This window comes from Vanellus vanellus, assembly GCF_965231255.1.
Source record: "Vanellus vanellus genome assembly, contig: HAP1_SCAFFOLD_178, whole genome shotgun sequence".
Lineage (NCBI taxonomy): Eukaryota > Metazoa > Chordata > Aves > Charadriiformes > Charadriidae > Vanellus > Vanellus vanellus.
In genome coordinates this window covers 300,117-305,944 of record NW_028127262.1, presented here as the reverse complement: position 1 = coordinate 305,944, position 5,828 = coordinate 300,117, and the positions used below count along the sequence as shown (strand labels likewise).

The 5,828-nt window shown below is 53.2% G+C and overlaps 1 long non-coding RNA gene across 1 annotated transcript; it reads right to left on the bottom strand.

Annotated features, from left to right (window-relative positions):
* Positions 1 to 913: 913 nt before the first annotated feature.
* On the bottom strand, positions 914 to 1,551 carry LOC309685407. The gene is made up of 3 exons (XR_014270447.1): positions 1,318 to 1,551; positions 1,150 to 1,202; positions 914 to 1,029 (listed from the first exon to the last, which is right to left on the bottom strand). It is a non-coding gene; the product is annotated as an uncharacterized lncRNA (long non-coding RNA).
* Positions 1,552 to 5,828: the final 4,277 nt, after the last annotated feature.

The following is a 5,828-nucleotide window of genomic DNA, read 5'->3' as shown; positions in this document are numbered from 1 at the left end:
CTTACCTCAAAAAGGCATGCGGATGAGATGCCATAGAACATCTCTATGGAACTAGAAAGTACAAAAGCAGAGCGGTCCTTCTAGGCCACATCGCCTCCCGGAAGGTAACCCTCCGGATACATCCGTGACGCTAAGTGTGCTTGAAGCTCCGATCGCAGGTGGCGCACGCGGACGCGTGGCGCGTGCAGAGGCTGCAAGAGTGACCGTGAGACACTATAAGACTGTGGGTGAGAACAACTCCCGTAGGGTCGATGATGCCGGCGCAGAAGCCCTACGGTGCCACGGTGACGTAAATACCTTATAGCGGCCCTGCAAGAGAGGCGACGGCTGCCGCCTGTGACAGAAAGCGGCCGCCAAAATCATCACGGTGGATGCATGAGAAGGCAGGCTTTAAGACCTGAACTTCCTAAGGACATGGGAACGAAACCCCAGAAGACTACTCTGTGGAAACGGGAATCTCAACGACGGAGCCGCACGTGCCGCCTGGCTTGACGCCGCAAGTGGAGACCGATCGGCAAGATCCGCAACATAATACGCGCTGGAAGGAAGGACGCTTTAAAGTAGACTATCGAGACGAGAACTGCTGGACAGGCACTACGCTGATGAGGTGATGCTCTCTAGACACTCTGGAGGGCCAGCGAGGTGCCTCCTGATCAAAAAAGGAGCAATGGAGACTTTGAGACCAGAAGAAGGTATTACGCAAGACACAGAAAACAGGCCGTGCAAACTACGTGATGACAAACATGAGCCGGAACTGCCCTGACCGGTGCAGGTTACCCTCACGCTGAAGAGTAACCCCCTCTCTTTACCTGCCCAAAGGGGACCGGTCCGGGGCAGCCCTCTGCCCTACGCTAACTTTAAAACCCATCTCTCCGGTTGCTGACCCTGTCCCCTCCCTCCCCAAACAATCTTGGCCGCCAGTCCATCCGCTGAGCTTTCAGAGAGCCTGGGCTCCAAAGCCATCCTCGATGAAAAAAACCCCCGATTGGCAAACAGCATTAATCCTGCAGGTGATAGATTCTTCGTCGCCTGCAAAAACAAACAAAAAAAATGCACACACAATACTGCCGTTGGGAAGCATCGCGTCGGTCAACATAAACTTCTCCTTTAACAGCCCCTGCCTCGGACACGCCGTGGTGTTCTGCTCACCTGCTCTGCACGGATTCCCGAGTTGGATGCTGTGACCGTCATTGTTCTGGCACCTGACAGAATCAAGAATTCAAACTGGGGATAAACAACGACAAAACAACCAAGTGTAACTGCACTCGCAGAGGCAGCGGTCACATCTTCCCTCTAATACCGGAAACGATGACCCACCTTCTCACGGTACTCCGCTCGGCTCTGCTGCGTCACCCTGGGCAGCTGGTCCCGCTATGTCTGAAAAAACAACATCGACGATCAGCTGGACGCAGAGAGATAGCTTCGTAACGCTTAAGTCTGGTTCCTATTTAGAAACGTCATCTGGCAGCTCGCCAGAAAAAACACCCACAAACTTCAAGCCCCACGCATAGCAGCCTTTGCTTCTTTGAGATGCGGTCTCCGGCGCTACCGCTGAACGGCCCCTCCTGCAGAGCTCTGCCCTTCCCCATAACACATTAACGAAAAACCTGTTCGCAAAACCCGCTGACGGCCGCTCGGTCCGAAATAACCTTACCGACATTGCCTCGACACACCAACATATTAACTGTAGAATATTACGGCTATCCCACCTACGCCTGACTCTACACCCCTGGGCAGGGCGACTCCGAGCCACGGAGACATGCACAGATACTACACAGAACACCACAAACAATGTGCCTCAAAGGTGAGAGAAAACTCTCAGTGAGAAGAATGACACCGGGATGGAAGTCGTTGTCGGGCAAGAAGACCTGCAAGACCGCAACGGTGATGGGAGGAGGCTCTGGGAAACACCCCCAATTAAAAAAAAAAAAAAAAAAAAAAAAAAGAGTAGGACTCCAAGGCCTGTGACGAGAAATGACTCTCAAAACCGAGATGATGTATGTGCACGAAGCCCGGCTTCAAGCCCTACAAACATAAGGATGAAGGGAACGAGACACGGTCCCTGAAAATGGATGGGTAGAGAGCAGAGCTGCTCGTGCAGCCGGGAACGATGCTACAAAAGCAGAGCGACCGAAAAGTCTTCCGATCAAGACCGATCCACGCTTTAAGCTCATAAAGCGACAAGAGTAACACCCGGTTGGCACCGTGCTGATGAGTACTGGCGATTGAACCCCACGGGCTGCGCCTGAGACATGTGTCATGCTCCTCGTGCAAAGAGCAACGAGGACATTAAGAACTGAGGAAGCTCTATGACACATAAGACGTATCACACGGACTATACGACAACAGACACAGGCTGAAACCGCCCTGCCCGGCACATGCTAGCGTTGCGCTGAGGAGTAACCTGCTCCCCCTTTACCTGCCCAAAGGGGACAGCTCCTGGACAGCCCTCTGCCCTACGCTACCTTTAAAACCTGTCCCTGCAATTGCCGACCTCGTCCCCACCTTCCCCCGACCCCACCGCGGTGCCGCTCCCTCGACTTATCTTTCAGAGGGCCGGGAGGCTTAATCCATTCGCAACGAGAAAAACCACAGTCCGCCGACAGGATTCATGCGGCTGTCACCAGTCTCCTCTTCATCACCTTTAAAGAAAGACCCAAACAGCACACAACACTGCCGTCAGTCGGCATCACGTCAGTCAAGACGGACCTTTACCGCAACACGCCCCTCCTCAGAAGTGCCGCTGCATTTCTGATTACCTGCTCCATGTCGACTACAAAGTCAAATGCTGCGGCTGCGTGTGAGCCAACACGGGCGGGGCGCAGGAAGAGCCACAAAAACACAGGTGAAGTGCGACGAGTAAGTTTTTTGTCATTACATCACCAGCCGGGAAACTCCCAAAGTGGGGCCTGGGCAGAGGCACACGAGCACAGATCCAGGCACCGATCTGTCTGTGCTCGAGGATCACCAAATGTGCTGTTTGCACCTGTATATTGGGGATTGCGCGGCCAGAGTTCACTGCCGCGCTTTGCCCTTTCCCACAGGAGGGCAGGAATCTCAAGCTTGTCCAACGGGGTGCTTCCGAGTCTCTCGCAGGCTGACGTTATCAAAACGCAGATGGTCTGCCTGTCAAGCACACGAGACTAAACAGTGATTAGTATGGTATACCTGTTCTTCTACACCCCAGCTTCAAGTCACTTAGTCAGGTTTAGAATCCTCCTTGACATCCTTCTGTTTCTTCTCCTGTGCAGACGGTCATCATTTGTGGCACCTAAAAGACCAAGAGACTCAAAATTACCGTTGCGCTCGCAAGAAGTCACTTACCCTGTGTGCCTCCTCTCGACTACCTGGCTCGCCTCAAACCCTCGCCCGCTCCCAAAGGCGGCCCGCACAGTGCCTGCAAAGTAAAAGGGAGAAAAGCTTCACTGAGCTGACACGTGATACTTTGCTGTTAGACACTAAAGGGGCCCGCGACGGCCTCGCCGGCTCGAACCGTTCACGGGCTTGTGGCATTGTTCATCTGAGCCTATGTGCGGCACCTGCAAAAACACAAGCAGAGCAGCACATGCTGAGATACAGTCTGAAACTTTAGGCTGTGGATAACAATTCCCATCTCCCGCTGCTTTACCTTGACAGCTTGCCGGCCCAGCCTCCGTCACTTTGGATTGCCGCTTTCGGTCTTGCACCCCACCTGTAAAATACAAGCGGCACAGGTTCCTTAAAACTTGACTGGCCTGAAAAACAACTGGTACTTCAGCCTGCCGATCGCCGGTCACCTGGACAGAGTCAGCCACTGAGTCAGCTCGTTGCTTCAGGGATTGAAATTGAAAAAAACGATACCATAAATGCTGTCATAGAGCCACCATTCACATCTTCCCTCTAATGCCGCACATGGCGACCCGCCTTCTTATAGTGCTCCGATTGGCTCTGCTACATCGCCCTGCACAGCTTGTCCCTCTGCATCTGAAAAACAACATCAAACGAGTCACCTGGGAAGCGATGGCTTCCTCATTCCGATGGTCACATTCCCAATTACAAATACTATCTAGATTCCAACTACAGCCTGTCATAACAAAACAAAATAACAAACTCAAAGTGCCATACGAAGCAGCCTTTTTGGTTTTTAAGGTGCAGACTCCTGCACTACTGCTGACCAGCACGTCCAACGTGGCACGGCTCATCTCAAAAACCACTAATGGAAGCACTGTCCATACAGCCTGCTGATGGCTACGCGATCCCAGATGACTGTACCACCTTGGCCCCGACAGCCTGGACACAGCAACATGTTAACCATAGACTCTTACTCCTATCCCACCTACCCCTGACTCGACACCCCCGGGCAGGGCGGCTCCGAGCCACACAAACACAGATGGACAGACTGACGCTACGCAAAATCCTACAATGTACCTCAAAGATGAGAGAAAACTCTCAGCGAGAATGACGACACCTCGACCAAAGACGTCATCAAGCAAAAGGATGAGCGAGACCGTAATGGTGAAGTGAGGGGCCTTGACGGAAACCCCGGAGAACAGGCAGAACGTCACGACCCGTGACAAGAAGTGACTCGCCAAACTGCAAAGATGAAGCCCGGTTTTCTGCATGTACAAGACCTAAGAGCGTAACGATGCGGGGCAGAAGGCCCGCGCCCTGAAAACGGATGGCCAAAGAGCAGAGCTGCTCACGCAGCTGGGAACCGCGCCGCAAATGAGGACTGTCCAGACACTTCCGTGACACCGCACCTATCCACGCTTTAGGCTTTTAATGCAAGAAAAGCAGCGCCCGACTGGCGCTATGCCGATGAGAACAGGCGTTCGAGACTCCAGGGGTGCTACCTGAGGCACTGTGCCTTGCTGCTTGAGCATAAACCCGACATCGAGATCCGACAAAGGTCTAATACTCCAAAGACAGACCACACCGATGACACCGCAGACACAGGCTGGAACCGCCCTGCCCAGCACACGCTACCGTCAGGCTGAAGAGTAACCCGCTCCCCTTACCTGCCTAAAGGGGATTGCTCCGCGACAGCCCTCTGCCCTACGCTAATTTTAAAAGCCATCCCTGCGACTCCCAAACTTGTCCCGTCCCCCCCAAACAGTTTCCACCGACATTTCCTCAGCTTATCTTTCAAAGAGCGATGAGTCCGAAGCCATCCTCAACAAGAAAAACACCACAAGCAGCCAAATGGATTGATCCTGCATTCACCAGGTTTCTCTTCATCATCTGAAAAAAAAAAAAAGTTATTCACACAATAAAACCACACATGAATCTACAGACCGATGCGATATTGACTGATGACGCTGTTGTCAACACGCAATTTTCCTGTGCCATCCCCAGCTCAGATGCGCCGTGGCATTCCGCTCGCCTGCTCTCCACTGATGCCACAGTCGCATGCTGTGACGCTCATTGTTTGTAGCGTTTAAGAGTCACAAAATTACAATTGCATTTAAATAACTCACCAGCCCCAGGCGCCTCCTCTCTACAACACAGCTCGCCTAAAATTCTCCTCCAATTCCAAATGCAGCCTGCACAGTACCTGCAAATCCAAAGGGAAATGCTTCACTGAGCTACCACAGAATACTTTGCTACGAGACGCCTACCTTGCCCACAACCCCCTCACCTGCTCCTACGGCTCGACAGCACGCGGCAGCACCCCACCGAGCCTGCGTGCGGCACCTGCAAAAATCCAAGAGATACAGCACATGCTGAGACACTGCCCTCAACCGTAGCCTCTGGCCACCGATTCGCATCTCCCGCCCCTTCCACGTGACAACTCGCCGGCCCATCCTCTACTGCTTTGGGTCACCGCCTTCACCCTTGCGCGCCACCTG